Genomic DNA, 19,195 nt, shown 5'->3' with positions numbered 1-19,195 from the left:
GCCTTGCAGAGTGTAAACAACAACAACCCAGCTTTGTTGTGTATGTAACCATAGGGATTTGTGATGTCACCTAGAACCTTCACAGCAGCGACAGCTTTATGAGGAGCATCAGCACTGCTCTGCCTGAGCAGAACCATCACCGCCATAGGTTGTCAAATAACCCGGATTTAACCCACACAGGTAAGTCCAATGGGGTGCAGGCATGTCCTCTATGCTTACAGCTTCCCGTGGGTGTTGGTTTGATACCGTTTGGGGACAGCCAAGGAGGCATCTGCAGGCAACAAAGGTAGGTGTGTGCTTGTGTGTGTGTTTCCTATGCAGATCCTAAGCCCAGTGTCACATGCAAGTAGGAGGAGTAAGAAGGGTTCCTGGCAAATCCGGGTTATGGATTGCATTTAAAAAGGCCCCGTGGGAGTGCAATGGGCCCCTGTCTTGCTGCTTAGCAATAATGGTATGGGTTTAGGTTCTGCTGTGTGTACTGGTGGTTGACTGCCCCCCAGCCCAGAGTGTGCATGGAAAATTGTCTGGCAGCCTCCCTGACAGCAAGCAGTGATAGTGCCCATGAAGGGGACCTTGTTGGGCCCGCCCCTTTCACGGTTATCGCTTCTCGGCCTTTTGGCTAAGATCAAGTGTAGTATCTGTTCTTATCAGTTTAATATCTGATACGTCCCCTATCTGGGGACCATATATTAAATGGATTTTTGAGAACGGGGGCCGATTTCGAAGCTTGCTTCCGTCGCCCTATGCATTGACCCGATATGGCAGTATCTTCGGGTACAGTGCACCACCCCCTTACAGGGTTAAAAAGAAAGATTCCTACTTTCATTGCTACCTGCTTGCTGGCTAGCCAGCTAGCCAGCCCTGTGGGCCTTGCTGCTGCAGCCAAAAAACAAAAGGTGGTGCTGCTGCTGCTTCTGCTGCTTCTGCTTCTGCTTGTGTCTGGCCGCTGTTGGAGCGTCCAGGCACAGGACTTCTGCTGCTGCTGACTAAATGGCCTCCTTAATTGGATCATTTGAGTAGCCAGCACACCTGTGCAGGTAGGGCATGACATGATAGGCAGCTGCCTTGATAGCGGGTGGGTGCTGAATGTTCCTAATTGACAAAATAAGATTAATGCTTATGAAGAAATATAAAATCTCATCCCTTCCCCAATATCGCGCCACACCCCTACCCCTTAATTCCCTGGTTGAACTTGATGGACATATGTCTTTTTTCGACCGTACTAACTATGTAACTATGTAACATAACATGGGGGGGGGGGGGTCTCCTGGCTGTTCACACAGGTGTGTCATTGCTGTACATTGACCATGCATTGCTTCTGTGGTATTGCAAAGGCAAAGACAAATGCTTCCAGCCATCCATTGCACTAATGGATTGGTCATCAGCTGGCTGTCTATGTCCCGCATCAATATAGACCAAAGTACAGAGGGTTAGGCTATGCTATTGTGCACCTACCTGATGCATCAGAAGGTGCGAGGCCCTTGCTAAATTCTGTGCACAGACTTTGAGATCTATGCTTTAGACTGTATCTAAACCTGCTCCAACATGGACTGACATTCTGGCCTACTTTCAGCCGATGCGACTTGTCTGTCGCTGAACAGTCGCTTTTTATGTATTCAGCACCTATGTATAATGTTGTAAAAATGCTCTAGAAGCTAAAGTCGCAGAAATGTCACACATATTTGGCCTGCAACTTTCTGTGCAACAAATTCAGACAGGAAAAATCAGTATAAATCCTTAGAAAATTATCCCCCAGTGTCTCCATCTGCTGGCGGTATTGAATAAGCATTGCTGCACTGATGGGGTATGCATTAGACGAAAAAAAAGAAGAAAAAGAAGAATAATACGCCCAGAAAAGAGGCGAAAAGGAGAAAAACGTAAAAAAACGTGAAAAAAAAGTAAGAGGAAGAGAAGGGAAAAAAAGGTGGAAATGGGTTTAAAAGTGATTTCGGCGGAGAAATATATATATATATATATATATATATATATATATATATATATATACGCGCACACACACACATAGATATAAACGTATTCTCCGTTGAGATATTGCAGCCGCTGCTGTGTCCAGGCCCAGGAGCCTTAGCACTGTGCTGTGATGTCACTCAATACCACTGACATCACTAGGTGTAAACAACATCTCTCCTTTGCTGTGTATGTGACTATGGAGCTGTTTGGTGATGTCGTCTATTACGGCCTTCATAGAAGCAACAGGAGATTGTTGAATCCATCTAGAACCCTCAGAACTACAGTGCTATGATGTCACTCACTTCCACAGGCCTTGCAGAGTGTAAACAACAACAACCCAGCTTTGTTGTGTATGTAACCATAGGGATTTGTGATGTCACCTAGAACCTTCACAGCAGCGACAGCTTTATGAGGAGCATCAGCACTGCTCTGCCTGAGCAGAACCATCACCGCCATAGGTTGTCAAATAACCCGGATTTAACCCACACAGGTAAGTCCAATGGGGTGCAGGCATGTCCTCTATGCTTACAGCTTCCCGTGGGTGTTGGTTTGATACCGTTTGGGGACAGCCAAGGAGGCATCTGCAGGCAACAAAGGTAGGTGTGTGCTTGTGTGTGTGTTTCCTATGCAGATCCTAAGCCCAGTGTCACATGCAAGTAGGAGGAGTAAGAAGGGTTCCTGGCAAATCCGGGTTATGGATTGCATTTAAAAAGGCCCCGTGGGAGTGCAATGGGCCCCTGTCTTGCTGCTTAGCAATAATGGTATGGGTTTAGGTTCTGCTGTGTGTACTGGTGGTTGACTGCCCCCCAGCCCAGAGTGTGCATGGAAAATTGTCTGGCAGCCTCCCTGACAGCAAGCAGTGATAGTGCCCATGAAGGGGACCTTGTTGGGCCCGCCCCTTTCACGGTTATCGCTTCTCGGCCTTTTGGCTAAGATCAAGTGTAGTATCTGTTCTTATCAGTTTAATATCTGATACGTCCCCTATCTGGGGACCATATATTAAATGGATTTTTGAGAACGGGGGCCGATTTCGAAGCTTGCTTCCGTCGCCCTATGCATTGACCCGATATGGCAGTATCTTCGGGTACAGTGCACCACCCCCTTACAGGGTTAAAAAGAAAGATTCCTACTTTCATTGCTACCTGCTTGCTGGCTAGCCAGCTAGCCAGCCCTGTGGGCCTTGCTGCTGCTGCTGCAGCCAAAAAACAAAAGGTGGTGCTGCTGCTGCTTCTGCTGCTTCTGCTTCTGCTTGTGTCTGGCCGCTGTTGGAGCGTCCAGGCACAGGACTTCTGCTGCTGCTGACTAAATGGCCTCCTTAATTGGATCATTTGAGTAGCCAGCACACCTGTGCAGGTAGGGCATGACATGATAGGCAGCTGCCTTGATAGCGGGTGGGTGCTGAATGTTCCTAATTGACAAAATAAGATTAATGCTTATGAAGAAATATAAAATCTCATCCCTTCCCCAATATCGCGCCACACCCCTACCCCTTAATTCCCTGGTTGAACTTGATGGACATATGTCTTTTTTCGACCGTACTAACTATGTAACTATGTAACATAACATGGGGGGGGGGGGGTCTCCTGGCTGTTCACACAGGTGTGTCATTGCTGTACATTGACCATGCATTGCTTCTGTGGTATTGCAAAGGCAAAGACAAATGCTTCCAGCCATCCATTGCACTAATGGATTGGTCATCAGCTGGCTGTCTATGTCCCGCATCAATATAGACCAAAGTACAGAGGGTTAGGCTATGCTATTGTGCACCTACCTGATGCATCAGAAGGTGCGAGGCCCTTGCTAAATTCTGTGCACAGACTTTGAGATCTATGCTTTAGACTGTATCTAAACCTGCTCCAACATGGACTGACATTCTGGCCTACTTTCAGCCGATGCGACTTGTCTGTCGCTGAACAGTCGCTTTTTATGTATTCAGCACCTATGTATAATGTTGTAAAAATGCTCTAGAAGCTAAAGTCGCAGAAATGTCACACATATTTGGCCTGCAACTTTCTGTGCGACAAATTCAGACAGGAAAAATCAGTATAAATCCTTAGAAAATTATCCCCCAGTGTCTCCATCTGCTGGCGGTATTGAATAAGCATTGCTGCACTGATGGGGTATGCATTAGACGAAAAAAAAAGAAGAACAAGAAGAATAATACGCCCAGAAAAGAGGCGAAAAGGAGAAAAACGTAAAAAAACGTGAAAAAAAAGTAAGAGGAAGAGAAGGGAAAAAAAGGTGGAAATGGGTTTAAAAGTGATTTCGGCGGAGAAATATATATATATATATATATATATATATATATATATATATATATATATATATACGCGCACACACACACATAGATATAAACGTATTCTCCGTTGAGATATTGCAGCCGCTGCTGTGTCCAGGCCCAGGAGCCTTAGCACTGTGCTGTGAAGTCACTCAATACCACTGACATCACTAGGTGTAAACAACATCTCTCCTTTGCTGTGTATGTGACTATGGAGCTGTTTGGTGATGTCGTCTATTACGGCCTTCATAGAAGCAACAGGAGATTGTTGCATCCATCTAGAACCCTCAGAACTACAGTGCTATGATGTCACTCACTTCCACAGGCCTTGCAGAGTGTAAACAACAACAACCCAGCTTTGTTGTGTATGTAACCATAGGGATTTGTGATGTCACCTAGAACCTTCACAGCAGCGACAGCTTTATGAGGAGCATCAGCACTGCTCTGCCTGAGCAGAACCATCACCGCCATAGGTTGTCAAATAACCCGGATTTAACCCACACAGGTAAGTCCAATGGGGTGCAGGCATGTCCTCTATGCTTACAGCTTCCCGTGGGTGTTGGTTTGATACCGTTTGGGGACAGCCAAGGAGGCATCTGCAGGCAACAAAGGTAGGTGTGTGCTTGTGTGTGTGTTTCCTATGCAGATCCTAAGCCCAGTGTCACATGCAAGTAGGAGGAGTAAGAAGGGTTCCTGGCAAATCCGGGTTATGGATTGCATTTAAAAAGGCCCCGTGGGAGTGCAATGGGCCCCTGTCTTGCTGCTTAGCAATAATGGTATGGGTTTAGGTTCTGCTGTGTGTACTGGTGGTTGACTGCCCCCCAGCCCAGAGTGTGCATGGAAAATTGTCTGGCAGCCTCCCTGACAGCAAGCAGTGATAGTGCCCATGAAGGGGACCTTGTTGGGCCCGCCCCTTTCACGGTTATCGCTTCTCGGCCTTTTGGCTAAGATCAAGTGTAGTATCTGTTCTTATCAGTTTAATATCTGATACGTCCCCTATCTGGGGACCATATATTAAATGGATTTTTGAGAACGGGGGCCGATTTCGAAGCTTGCTTCCGTCGCCCTATGCATTGACCCGATATGGCAGTATCTTCGGGTACAGTGCACCACCCCCTTACAGGGTTAAAAAGAAAGATTCCTACTTTCATTGCTACCTGCTTGCTGGCTAGCCAGCTAGCCAGCCCTGTGGGCCTTGCTGCTGCAGCCAAAAAACAAAAGGTGGTGCTGCTGCTGCTGCTTCTGCTGCTTCTGCTTCTGCTTGTGTCTGGCCGCTGTTGGAGCGTCCAGGCACAGGACTTCTGCTGCTGCTGACTAAATGGCCTCCTTAATTGGATCATTTGAGTAGCCAGCACACCTGTGCAGGTAGGGCATGACATGATAGGCAGCTGCCTTGATAGCGGGTGGGTGCTGAATGTTCCTAATTGACAAAATAAGATTAATGCTTATGAAGAAATATAAAATCTCATCCCTTCCCCAATATCGCGCCACACCCCTACCCCTTAATTCCCTGGTTGAACTTGATGGACATATGTCTTTTTTCGACCGTACTAACTATGTAACTATGTAACATAACATGGGGGGGGGGGGTCTCCTGGCTGTTCACACAGGTGTGTCATTGCTGTACATTGACCATGCATTGCTTCTGTGGTATTGCAAAGGCAAAGACAAATGCTTCCAGCCATCCATTGCACTAATGGATTGGTCATCAGCTGGCTGTCTATGTCCCGCATCAATATAGACCAAAGTACAGAGGGTTAGGCTATGCTATTGTGCACCTACCTGATGCATCAGAAGGTGCGAGGCCCTTGCTAAATTCTGTGCACAGACTTTGAGATCTATGCTTTAGACTGTATCTAAACCTGCTCCAACATGGACTGACATTCTGGCCTACTTTCAGCCGATGCGACTTGTCTGTCGCTGAACAGTCGCTTTTTATGTATTCAGCACCTATGTATAATGTTGTAAAAATGCTCTAGAAGCTAAAGTCGCAGAAATGTCACACATATTTGGCCTGCAACTTTCTGTGCGACAAATTCAGACAGGAAAAATCAGTATAAATCCTTAGAAAATTATCCCCCAGTGTCTCCATCTGCTGGCGGTATTGAATAAGCATTGCTGCACTGATGGGGTATGCATTAGACGAAAAAAAAGAAGAAAAAGAAGAATAATACGCCCAGAAAAGAGGCGAAAAGGAGAAAAACGTAAAAAAACGTGAAAAAAAAGTAAGAGGAAGAGAAGGGAAAAAAAGGTGGAAATGGGTTTAAAAGTGATTTCGGCGGAGAAATATATATATATATATATATATATATATATATATATATATATACGCGCACACACACACATAGATATAAACGTATTCTCCGTTGAGATATTGCAGCCGCTGCTGTGTCCAGGCCCAGGAGCCTTAGCACTGTGCTGTGATGTCACTCAATACCACTGACATCACTAGGTGTAAACAACATCTCTCCTTTGCTGTGTATGTGACTATGGAGCTGTTTGGTGATGTCGGGTATTACGGCCTTCATAGAAGCAACAGGAGATTGTTGCATCCATCTAGAACCCTCAGAACTACAGTGCTATGATGTCACTCACTTCCACAGGCCTTGCAGAGTGTAAACAACAACAACCCAGCTTTGTTGTGTATGTAACCATAGGGATTTGTGATGTCACCTAGAACCTTCACAGCAGCGACAGCTTTATGAGGAGCATCAGCACTGCTCTGCCTGAGCAGAACCATCACCGCCATAGGTTGTCAAATAACCCGGATTTAACCCACACAGGTAAGTCCAATGGGGTGCAGGCATGTCCTCTATGCTTACAGCTTCCCGTGGGTGTTGGTTTGATACCGTTTGGGGACAGCCAAGGAGGCATCTGCAGGCAACAAAGGTAGGTGTGTGCTTGTGTGTGTGTTTCCTATGCAGATCCTAAGCCCAGTGTCACATGCAAGTAGGAGGAGTAAGAAGGGTTCCTGGCAAATCCGGGTTATGGATTGCATTTAAAAAGGCCCCGTGGGAGTGCAATGGGCCCCTGTCTTGCTGCTTAGCAATAATGGTATGGGTTTAGGTTCTGCTGTGTGTACTGGTGGTTGACTGCCCCCCAGCCCAGAGTGTGCATGGAAAATTGTCTGGCAGCCTCCCTGACAGCAAGCAGTGATAGTGCCCATGAAGGGGACCTTGTTGGGCCCGCCCCTTTCACGGTTATCGCTTCTCGGCCTTTTGGCTAAGATCAAGTGTAGTATCTGTTCTTATCAGTTTAATATCTGATACGTCCCCTATCTGGGGACCATATATTAAATGGATTTTTGAGAACGGGGGCCGATTTCGAAGCTTGCTTCCGTCGCCCTATGCATTGACCCGATATGGCAGTATCTTCGGGTACAGTGCACCACCCCCTTACAGGGTTAAAAAGAAAGATTCCTACTTTCATTGCTACCTGCTTGCTGGCTAGCCAGCTAGCCAGCCCTGTGGGCCTTGCTGCTGCAGCCAAAAAACAAAAGGTGGTGCTGCTGCTGCTTCTGCTGCTTCTGCTTCTGCTTGTGTCTGGCCGCTGTTGGAGCGTCCAGGCACAGGACTTCTGCTGCTGCTGACTAAATGGCCTCCTTAATTGGATCATTTGAGTAGCCAGCACACCTGTGCAGGTAGGGCATGACATGATAGGCAGCTGCCTTGATAGCGGGTGGGTGCTGAATGTTCCTAATTGACAAAATAAGATTAATGCTTATGAAGAAATATAAAATCTCATCCCTTCCCCAATATCGCGCCACACCCCTACCCCTTAATTCCCTGGTTGAACTTGATGGACATATGTCTTTTTTCGACCGTACTAACTATGTAACTATGTAACATAACATGGGGGGGGGGGGGGTCTCCTGGCTGTTCACACAGGTGTGTCATTGCTGTACATTGACCATGCATTGCTTCTGTGGTATTGCAAAGGCAAAGACAAATGCTTCCAGCCATCCATTGCACTAATGGATTGGTCATCAGCTGGCTGTCTATGTCCCGCATCAATATAGACCAAAGTACAGAGGGTTAGGCTATGCTATTGTGCACCTACCTGATGCATCAGAAGGTGCGAGGCCCTTGCTAAATTCTGTGCACAGACTTTGAGATCTATGCTTTAGACTGTATCTAAACCTGCTCCAACATGGACTGACATTCTGGCCTACTTTCAGCCGATGCGACTTGTCTGTCGCTGAACAGTCGCTTTTTATGTATTCAGCACCTATGTATAATGTTGTAAAAATGCTCTAGAAGCTAAAGTCGCAGAAATGTCACACATATTTGGCCTGCAACTTTCTGTGCGACAAATTCAGACAGGAAAAATCAGTATAAATCCTTAGAAAATTATCCCCCAGTGTCTCCATCTGCTGGCGGTATTGAATAAGCATTGCTGCACTGATGGGGTATGCATTAGACGAAAAAAATGAAGAAAAAGAAGAATAATACGCCCAGAAAAGAGGCGAAAAGGAGAAAAACGTAAAAAAACGTGAAAAAAAAGTAAGAGGAAGAGAAGGGAAAAAAAGGTGGAAATGGGTTTAAAAGTGATTTCGGCGGAGAAATATATATATATATATATATATATATATATATATATATATATATATATACGCGCACACACACACATAGATATAAACGTATTCTCCGTTGAGATATTGCAGCCGCTGCTGTGTCCAGGCCCAGGAGCCTTAGCACTGTGCTGTGATGTCACTCAATACCACTGACATCACTAGGTGTAAACAACATCTCTCCTTTGCTGTGTATGTGACTATGGAGCTGTTTGGTGATGTCGTCTATTACGGCCTTCATAGAAGCAACAGGAGATTGTTGCATCCATCTAGAACCCTCAGAACTACAGTGCTATGATGTCACTCACTTCCACAGGCCTTGCAGAGTGTAAACAACAACAACCCAGCTTTGTTGTGTATGTAACCATAGGGATTTGTGATGTCACCTAGAACCTTCACAGCAGCGACAGCTTTATGAGGAGCATCAGCACTGCTCTGCCTGAGCAGAACCATCACTGCCATAGGTTGTCAAATAACCCGGATTTAACCCACACAGGTAAGTCCAATGGGGTGCAGGCATGTCCTCTATGCTTACAGCTTCCCGTGGGTGTTGGTTTGATACCGTTTGGGGACAGCCAAGGAGGCATCTGCAGGCAACAAAGGTAGGTGTGTGCTTGTGTGTGTGTTTCCTATGCAGATCCTAAGCCCAGTGTCACATGCAAGTAGGAGGAGTAAGAAGGGTTCCTGGCAAATCCGGGTTATGGATTGCATTTAAAAAGGCCCCGTGGGAGTGCAATGGGCCCCTGTCTTGCTGCTTAGCAATAATGGTATGGGTTTAGGTTCTGCTGTGTGTACTGGTGGTTGACTGCCCCCCAGCCCAGAGTGTGCATGGAAAATTGTCTGGCAGCCTCCCTGACAGCAAGCAGTGATAGTGCCCATGAAGGGGACCTTGTTGGGCCCGCCCCTTTCACGGTTATCGCTTCTCGGCCTTTTGGCTAAGATCAAGTGTAGTATCTGTTCTTATCAGTTTAATATCTGATACGTCCCCTATCTGGGGACCATATATTAAATGGATTTTTGAGAACGGGGGCCGATTTCGAAGCTTGCTTCCGTCGCCCTATGCATTGACCCGATATGGCAGTATCTTCGGGTACAGTGCACCACCCCCTTACAGGGTTAAAAAGAAAGATTCCTACTTTCATTGCTACCTGCTTGCTGGCTAGCCAGCTAGCCAGCCCTGTGGGCCTTGCTGCTGCTGCTGCAGCCAAAAAACAAAAGGTGGTGCTGCTGCTGCTTCTGCTGCTTCTGCTTCTGCTTGTGTCTGGCCGCTGTTGGAGCGTCCAGGCACAGGACTTCTGCTGCTGCTGACTAAATGGCCTCCTTAATTGGATCATTTGAGTAGCCAGCACACCTGTGCAGGTAGGGCATGACATGATAGGCAGCTGCCTTGATAGCGGGTGGGTGCTGAATGTTCCTAATTGACAAAATAAGATTAATGCTTATGAAGAAATATAAAATCTCATCCCTTCCCCAATATCGCGCCAAACCCCTACCCCTTAATTCCCTGGTTGAACTTGATGGACATATGTCTTTTTTCGACCGTACTAACTATGTAACTATGTAACATAACATGGGGGGGGGTCTCCTGGCTGTTCACACAGGTGTGTCATTGCTGTACATTGACCATGCATTGCTTCTGTGGTATTGCAAAGGCAAAGACAAATGCTTCCAGCCATCCATTGCACTAATGGATTGGTCATCAGCTGGCTGTCTATGTCCCGCATCAATATAGACCAAAGTACAGAGGGTTAGGCTATGCTATTGTGCACCTACCTGATGCATCAGAAGGTGCGAGGCCCTTGCTAAATTCTGTGCACAGACTTTGAGATCTATGCTTTAGACTGTATCTAAACCTGCTCCAACATGGACTGACATTCTGGCCTACTTTCAGCCGATGCGACTTGTCTGTCGCTGAACAGTCGCTTTTTATGTATTCAGCACCTATGTATAATGTTGTAAAAATGCTCTAGAAGCTAAAGTCGCAGAAATGTCACACATATTTGGCCTGCAACTTTCTGTGCGACAAATTCAGACAGGAAAAATCAGTATAAATCCTTAGAAAATTATCCCCCAGTGTCTCCATCTGCTGGCGGTATTGAATAAGCATTGCTGCACTGATGGGGTATGCATTAGACGAAAAAAAAGAAGAAAAAGAAGAATAATACGCCCAGAAAAGAGGCGAAAAGGAGAAAAACGTAAAAAAACGTGAAAAAAAAGTAAGAGGAAGAGAAGGGAAAAAAAGGTGGAAATGGGTTTAAAAGTGATTTCGGCGGAGAAATATATATATATATATATATATATATATATATATATATATATATATATACGCGCACACACACACATAGATATAAACGTATTCTCCGTTGAGATATTGCAGCCGCTGCTGTGTCCAGGCCCAGGAGCCTTAGCACTGTGCTGTGATGTCACTCAATACCACTGACATCACTAGGTGTAAACAACATCTCTCCTTTGCTGTGTATGTGACTATGGAGCTGTTTGGTGATGTCGTCTATTACGGCCTTCATAGAAGCAACAGGAGATTGTTGCATCCATCTAGAACCCTCAGAACTACAGTGCTATGATGTCACTCACTTCCACAGGCCTTGCAGAGTGTAAACAACAACAACCCAGCTTTGTTGTGTATGTAACCATAGGGATTTGTGATGTCACCTAGAACCTTCACAGCAGCGACAGCTTTATGAGGAGCATCAGCACTGCTCTGCCTGAGCAGAACCATCACCGCCATAGGTTGTCAAATAACCCGGATTTAACCCACACAGGTAAGTCCAATGGGGTGCAGGCATGTCCTCTATGCTTACAGCTTCCCGTGGGTGTTGGTTTGATACCGTTTGGGGACAGCCAAGGAGGCATCTGCAGGCAACAAAGGTAGGTGTGTGCTTGTGTGTGTGTTTCCTATGCAGATCCTAAGCCCAGTGTCACATGCAAGTAGGAGGAGTAAGAAGGGTTCCTGGCAAATCCGGGTTATGGATTGCATTTAAAAAGGCCCGTGGGAGTGCAATGGGCCCCTGTCTTGCTGCTTAGCAATAATGGTATGGGTTTAGGTTCTGCTGTGTGTACTGGTGGTTGACTGCCCCCCAGCCCAGAGTGTGCATGGAAAATTGTCTGGCAGCCTCCCTGACAGCAAGCAGTGATAGTGCCCATGAAGGGGACCTTGTTGGGCCCGCCCCTTTCACGGTTATCGCTTCTCGGCCTTTTGGCTAAGATCAAGTGTAGTATCTGTTCTTATCAGTTTAATATCTGATACGTCCCCTATCTGGGGACCATATATTAAATGGATTTTTGAGAACGGGGGCCGATTTCGAAGCTTGCTTCCGTCGCCCTATGCATTGACCCGATATGGCAGTATCTTCGGGTACAGTGCACCACCCCCTTACAGGGTTAAAAAGAAAGATTCCTACTTTCATTGCTACCTGCTTGCTGGCTAGCCAGCTAGCCAGCCCTGTGGGCCTTGCTGCTGCTGCTGCAGCCAAAAAACAAAAGGTGGTGCTGCTGCTGCTTCTGCTGCTTCTGCTTCTGCTTGTGTCTGGCCGCTGTTGGAGCGTCCAGGCACAGGACTTCTGCTGCTGCTGACTAAATGGCCTCCTTAATTGGATCATTTGAGTAGCCAGCACACCTGTGCAGGTAGGGCATGACATGATAGGCAGCTGCCTTGATAGCGGGTGGGTGCTGAATGTTCCTAATTGACAAAATAAGATTAATGCTTATGAAGAAATATAAAATCTCATCCCTTCCCCAATATCGCGCCACACCCCTACCCCTTAATTCCCTGGTTGAACTTGATGGACATATGTCTTTTTTCGACCGTACTAACTATGTAACTATGTAACATAACATGGGGGGGGGGGGTCTCCTGGCTGTTCACACAGGTGTGTCATTGCTGTACATTGACCATGCATTGCTTCTGTGGTATTGCAAAGGCAAAGACAAATGCTTCCAGCCATCCATTGCACTAATGGATTGGTCATCAGCTGGCTGTCTATGTCCCGCATCAATATAGACCAAAGTACAGAGGGTTAGGCTATGCTATTGTGCACCTACCTGATGCATCAGAAGGTGCGAGGCCCTTGCTAAATTCTGTGCACAGACTTTGAGATCTATGCTTTAGACTGTATCTAAACCTGCTCCAACATGGACTGACATTCTGGCCTACTTTCAGCCAATGCGACTTGTCTGTCGCTGAACAGTTGCTTTTTATGTATTCAGCACCTATGTATAATGTTGTAAAAATGCTCTAGAAGCTAAAGTCGCAGAAATGTCACACATATTTGGCCTGCAACTTTCTGTGCGACAAATTCAGACAGGAAAAATCAGTAGAAATCCTTAGAAAATTATCCCCCAGTGTCTCCATCTGCTGGCGGTATTGAATAAGCATTGCTGCACTGATGGGGTATGCATTAGACGAAAAAAAAGAAGAAAAAGAAGAATAATACGCCCAGAAAAGAGGCGAAAAGGAGAAAAACGTAAAAAAACGTGAAAAAAAAGTAAGAGGAAGAGAAGGGAAAAAAAGGTGGAAATGGGTTTAAAAGTGATTTCGGCAGAGAAATATATATATATATATATATATATATATATATATATATATATATATACGCGCACACACACACATAGATATAAACGTATTCTCCGTTGAGATATTGCAGCCGCTGCTGTGTCCAGGCCCAGGAGCCTTAGCACTGTGCTGTGATGTCACTCAATACCACTGACATCACTAGGTGTAAACAACATCTCTCCTTTGCTGTGTATGTGACTATGGAGCTGTTTGGTGATGTCGTCTATTACGGCCTTCATAGAAGCAACAGGAGATTGTTGCATCCATCTAGAACCCTCAGAACTACAGTGCTATGATGTCACTCACTTCCACAGGCCTTGCAGAGTGTAAACAACAACAACCCAGCTTTGTTGTGTATGTAACCATAGGGATTTGTGATGTCACCTAGAACCTTCACAGCAGCGACAGCTTTATGAGGAGCATCAGCACTGCTCTGCCTGAGCAGAACCATCACCGCCATAGGTTGTCAAATAACCCGGATTTAACCCACACAGGTAAGTCCAATGGGGTGCAGGCATGTCCTCTATGCTTACAGCTTCCCGTGGGTGTTGGTTTGATACCGTTTGGGGACAGCCAAGGAGGCATCTGCAGGCAACAAAGGTAGGTGTGTGCTTGTGTGTGTGTTTCCTATGCAGATCCTAAGCCCAGTGTCACATGCAAGTAGGAGGAGTAAGAAGGGTTCCTGGCAAATCCGGGTTATGGATTGCATTTAAAAAGGCCCCGTGGGAGTGCAATGGGCCCCTGTCTTGCTGCTTAGCAATAATGGTATGGGTTTAGGTTCTGCTGTGTGTACTGGTGGTTGACTGCCCCCCAGCCCAGAGTGTGCATGGAAAATTGTCTGGCAGCCTCCCTGACAGCAAGCAGTGATAGTGCCCATGAAGGGGACCTTGTTGGGCCCGCCCCTTTCACGGTTATCGCTTCTCGGCCTTTTGGCTAAGATCAAGTGTAGTATCTGTTCTTATCAGTTTAATATCTGATACGTCCCCTATCTGGGGACCATATATTAAATGGATTTTTGAGAACGGGGGCCGATTTCGAAGCTTGCTTCCGTCGCCCTATGCATTGACCCGATATGGCAGTATCTTCGGGTACAGTGCACCACCCCCTTACAGGGTTAAAAAGAAAGATTCCTACTTTCATTGCTACCTGCTTGCTGGCTAGCCAGCTAGCCAGCCCTGTGGGCCTTGCTGCTGCTGCTGCAGCCAAAAAACAAAAGGTGGTGCTGCTGCTGCTTCTGCTGCTTCTGCTTCTGCTTGTGTCTGGCCGCTGTTGGAGCGTCCAGGCACAGGACTTCTGCTGCTGCTGACTAAATGGCCTCCTTAATTGGATCATTTGAGTAGCCAGCACACCTGTGCAGGTAGGGCATGACATGATAGGCAGCTGCCTTGATAGCGGGTGGGTGCTGAATGTTCCTAATTGACAAAATAAGATTAATGCTTATGAAGAAATATAAAATCTCATCCCTTCCCCAATATCGCGCCAAACCCCTACCCCTTAATTCCCTGGTTGAACTTGATGGACATATGTCTTTTTTCGACCGTACTAACTATGTAACTATGTAACATAACATGGGGGGGGGTCTCCTGGCTGTTCACACAGGTGTGTCATTGCTGTACATTGACCATGCATTGCTTCTGTGGTATTGCAAAGGCAAAGACAAATGCTTCCAGCCATCCATTGCACTAATGGATTGGTCATCAGCTGGCTGTCTATGTCCCGCATCAATATAGACCAAAGTACAGAGGGTTAGGCTATGCTATTGTGCACCTACCTGATGCATCAGAAGGTGCGAGGCCCTTGCTAAATTCTGTGCACAGACTTTGAGATCTATGCTTTAGACTGTATCTAAACCTGCTCCAACATGGACTGACATTCTGGCCTACTTTCAGCCGATGCGACTTGTCTGTCGCTGAACAGTCGCTTTTTATGTATTCAGCACCTATGTATAATGTTGTAAAAATGCTCTAGAAGCTAAAGTCGCAGAAATGTCACACATATTTGGCCTGCAACTTTCTGTGCGACAAATTCAGACAGGAAAAATCAGTATAAATCCTTAGAAAATTATCCCCCAGTGTCTCCATCTGCTGGCGGTATTGAATAAGCATTGCTGCACTGATGGGGTATGCATTAGACGAAAAAAAAGAAGAAAAAGAAGAATAATACGCCCAGAAAAGAGGCGAAAAGGAGAAAAACGTAAAAAAACGTGAAAAAAAAGTAAGAGGAAGAGAAGGGAAAAAAAGGTGGAAATGGGTTTAAAAGTGATTTCGGCGGAGAAATATATATATATATATATATATATATATATATATATATATATATATATACGCGCACACACACACATAGATATAAACGTATTCTCCGTTGAGATATTGCAGCCGCTGCTGTGTCCAGGCCCAGGAGCCTTAGCACTGTGCTGTGATGTCACTCAATACCACTGACATCACTAGGTGTAAACAACATCTCTCCTTTGCTGTGTATGTGACTATGGAGCTGTTTGGTGATGTCGTCTATTACGGCCTTCATAGAAGCAACAGGAGATTGTTGCATCCATCTAGAACCCTCAGAACTACAGTGCTATGATGTCACTCACTTCCACAGGCCTTGCAGAGTGTAAACAACAACAACCCAGCTTTGTTGTGTATGTAACCATAGGGATTTGTGATGTCACCTAGAACCTTCACAGCAGCGACAGCTTTATGAGGAGCATCAGCACTGCTCTGCCTGAGCAGAACCATCACCGCCATAGGTTGTCAAATAACCCGGATTTAACCCACACAGGTAAGTCCAATGGGGTGCAGGCATGTCCTCTATGCTTACAGCTTCCCGTGGGTGTTGGTTTGATACCGTTTGGGGACAGCCAAGGAGGCATCTGCAGGCAACAAAGGTAGGTGTGTGCTTGTGTGTGTGTTTCCTATGCAGATCCTAAGCCCAGTGTCACATGCAAGTAGGAGGAGTAAGAAGGGTTCCTGGCAAATCCGGGTTATGGATTGCATTTAAAAAGGCCCGTGGGAGTGCAATGGGCCCCTGTCTTGCTGCTTAGCAATAATGGTATGGGTTTAGGTTCTGCTGTGTGTACTGGTGGTTGACTGCCCCCCAGCCCAGAGTGTGCATGGAAAATTGTCTGGCAGCCTCCCTGACAGCAAGCAGTGATAGTGCCCATGAAGGGGACCTTGTTGGGCCCGCCCCTTTCACGGTTATCGCTTCTCGGCCTTTTGGCTAAGATCAAGTGTAGTATCTGTTCTTATCAGTTTAATATCTGATACGTCCCCTATCTGGGGACCATATATTAAATGGATTTTTGAGAACGGGGGCCGATTTCGAAGCTTGCTTCCGTCGCCCTATGCATTGACCCGATATGGCAGTATCTTCGGGTACAGTGCACCACCCCCTTACAGGGTTAAAAAGAAAGATTCCTACTTTCATTGCTACCTGCTTGCTGGCTAGCCAGCTAGCCAGCCCTGTGGGCCTTGCTGCTGCTGCTGCAGCCAAAAAACAAAAGGTGGTGCTGCTGCTGCTTCTGCTGCTTCTGCTTCTGCTTGTGTCTGGCCGCTGTTGGAGCGTCCAGGCACAGGACTTCTGCTGCTGCTGACTAAATGGCCTCCTTAATTGGATCATTTGAGTAGCCAGCACACCTGTGCAGGTAGGGCATGACATGATAGGCAGCTGCCTTGATAGCGGGTGGGTGCTGAATGTTCCTAATTGACAAAATAAGATTAATGCTTATGAAGAAATATAAAATCTCATCCCTTCCCCAATATCGCGCCACACCCCTACCCCTTAATTCCCTGGTTGAACTTGATGGACATATGTCTTTTTTCGACCGTACTAACTATGTAACTATGTAACATAACATGGGGGGGGGGGGTCTCCTGGCTGTTCACACAGGTGTGTCATTGCTGTACATTGACCATGCATTGCTTCTGTGGTATTGCAAAGGCAAAGACAAATGCTTCCAGCCATCCATTGCACTAATGGATTGGTCATCAGCTGGCTGTCTATGTCCCGCATCAATATAGACCAAAGTACAGAGGGTTAGGCTATGCTATTGTGCACCTACCTGATGCATCAGAAGGTGCGAGGCCCTTGCTAAATTCTGTGCACAGACTTTGAGATCTATGCTTTAGACTGTATCTAAACCTGCTCCAACATGGACTGACATTCTGGCCTACTTTCAGCCAATGCGACTTGTCTGTCGCTGAACAGTTGCTTTTTATGTATTCAGCACCTATGTATAATGTTGTAAAAATGCTCTAGAAGCTAAAGTCGCAGAAATGTCACACATATTTGGCCTGCAACTTTCTGTGCGACAAATTCAGACAGGAAAAATCAGTAGAAATCCTTAGAAAATTATCCCCCAGTGTCTCCATCTGCTGGCGGTATTGAATAAGCATTGCTGCACTGATGGGGTATGCATTAGACGAAAAAAAAGAAGAAAAAGAAGAATAATACGCCCAGAAAAGAGGCGAAAAGGAGAAAAACGTAAAAAAACGTGAAAAAAAAGTAAGAGGAAGAGAAGGGAAAAAAAGGTGGAAATGGGTTTAAAAGTGATTTCGGCAGAGAAATATATATATATATATATATATATATATATATATATATATATATATACGCGCACACACACACATAGATATAAACGTATTCTCCGTTGAGATATTGCAGCCGCTGCTGTGTCCAGGCCCAGGAGCCTTAGCACTGTGCTGTGATGTCACTCAATACCACTGACATCACTAGGTGTAAACAACATCTCTCCTTTGCTGTGTATGTGACTATGGAGCTGTTTGGTGATGTCGTCTATTACGGCCTTCATAGAAGCAACAGGAGATTGTTGCATCCATCTAGAACCCTCAGAACTACAGTGCTATGATGTCACTCACTTCCACAGGCCTTGCAGAGTGTAAACAACAACAACCCAGCTTTGTTGTGTATGTAACCATAGGGATTTGTGATGTCACCTAGAACCTTCACAGCAGCGACAGCTTTATGAGGAGCATCAGCACTGCTCTGCCTGAGCAGAACCATCACCGCCATAGGTTGTCAAATAACCCGGATTTAACCCACACAGGTAAGTCCAATGGGGTGCAGGCATGTCCTCTATGCTTACAGCTTCCCGTGGGTGTTGGTTTGATACCGTTTGGGGACAGCCAAGGAGGCATCTGCAGGCAACAAAGGTAGGTGTGTGCTTGTGTGTGTGTTTCCTATGCAGATCCTAAGCCCAGTGTCACATGCAAGTAGGAGGAGTAAGAAGGGTTCCTGGCAAATCCGGGTTATGGATTGCATTTAAAAAGGCCCCGTGGGAGTGCAATGGGCCCCTGTCTTGCTGCTTAGCAATAATGGTATGGGTTTAGGTTCTGCTGTGTGTACTGGTGGTTGACTGCCCCCCAGCCCAGAGTGTGCATGGAAAATTGTCTGGCAGCCTCCCTGACAGCAAGCAGTGATAGTGCCCATGAAGGGGACCTTGTTGGGCCCGCCCCTTTCACGGTTATCGCTTCTCGGCCTTTTGGCTAAGATCAAGTGTAGTATCTGTTCTTATCAGTTTAATATCTGATACGTCCCCTATCTGGGGACCATATATTAAATGGATTTTTGAGAACGGGGGCCGATTTCGAAGCTTGCTTCCGTCGCCCTATGCATTGGCCCGATATGGCAGTATCTTCGGGTACAGTGCACCACCCCCTTACAGGGTTAAAAAGAAAGATTCCTACTTTCATTGCTACCTGCTTGCTGGCTAGCCAGCTAGCCAGCCCTGTGGGCCTTGCTGCTGCTGCTGCAGCCAAAAAACAAAAGGTGGTGCTGCTGCTGCTTCTGCTGC

General features: G+C 46.2%; 9 non-coding genes across 9 annotated transcripts; all 9 read left to right on the top strand.

Moving 5' to 3' along the window:
• The first annotated feature begins 599 nt into the window (after window positions 1-599).
• Window positions 600-790, top strand: LOC130349982 (U2 spliceosomal RNA). The gene has a single exon (XR_008887200.1). It is a non-coding gene; the product is annotated as a U2 spliceosomal RNA (small nuclear RNA).
• Window positions 791-2,877: 2,087 nt separating this feature from the next.
• On the top strand, window positions 2,878-3,068 carry LOC130349981 (U2 spliceosomal RNA). The gene has a single exon (XR_008887199.1). It is a non-coding gene; the product is annotated as a U2 spliceosomal RNA (small nuclear RNA).
• A 2,102-nt stretch (window positions 3,069-5,170) lies between these two features.
• On the top strand, window positions 5,171-5,361 carry LOC130349980 (U2 spliceosomal RNA). The gene has a single exon (XR_008887198.1). It is a non-coding gene; the product is annotated as a U2 spliceosomal RNA (small nuclear RNA).
• A 2,087-nt stretch (window positions 5,362-7,448) lies between these two features.
• On the top strand, window positions 7,449-7,639 carry LOC130349979 (U2 spliceosomal RNA). The gene has a single exon (XR_008887197.1). It is a non-coding gene; the product is annotated as a U2 spliceosomal RNA (small nuclear RNA).
• A 2,092-nt stretch (window positions 7,640-9,731) lies between these two features.
• LOC130349978 (U2 spliceosomal RNA) lies at window positions 9,732-9,922 on the top strand. The gene has a single exon (XR_008887196.1). It is a non-coding gene; the product is annotated as a U2 spliceosomal RNA (small nuclear RNA).
• A 2,092-nt stretch (window positions 9,923-12,014) lies between these two features.
• On the top strand, window positions 12,015-12,205 carry LOC130349977 (U2 spliceosomal RNA). Its single transcript, XR_008887195.1, has one exon. It is a non-coding gene; the product is annotated as a U2 spliceosomal RNA (small nuclear RNA).
• A 2,094-nt stretch (window positions 12,206-14,299) lies between these two features.
• Window positions 14,300-14,490, top strand: LOC130349976 (U2 spliceosomal RNA). Its single transcript, XR_008887194.1, has one exon. It is a non-coding gene; the product is annotated as a U2 spliceosomal RNA (small nuclear RNA).
• Window positions 14,491-16,582: 2,092 nt separating this feature from the next.
• Window positions 16,583-16,773, top strand: LOC130349975 (U2 spliceosomal RNA). Its single transcript, XR_008887193.1, has one exon. It is a non-coding gene; the product is annotated as a U2 spliceosomal RNA (small nuclear RNA).
• Window positions 16,774-18,867: 2,094 nt separating this feature from the next.
• Window positions 18,868-19,058, top strand: LOC130349983 (U2 spliceosomal RNA). The gene has a single exon (XR_008887201.1). It is a non-coding gene; the product is annotated as a U2 spliceosomal RNA (small nuclear RNA).
• The last annotated feature ends 137 nt before the right edge of the window (window positions 19,059-19,195 follow it).

Source organism: Hyla sarda, unplaced genomic scaffold (assembly GCF_029499605.1).
Source record: "Hyla sarda isolate aHylSar1 unplaced genomic scaffold, aHylSar1.hap1 scaffold_928, whole genome shotgun sequence".
Taxonomy (NCBI): Eukaryota; Metazoa; Chordata; class Amphibia; order Anura; family Hylidae; genus Hyla; species Hyla sarda.
Note: the sequence above shows the minus strand (reverse complement) of the source record. Positions and strands in the feature narration are given on the sequence as shown.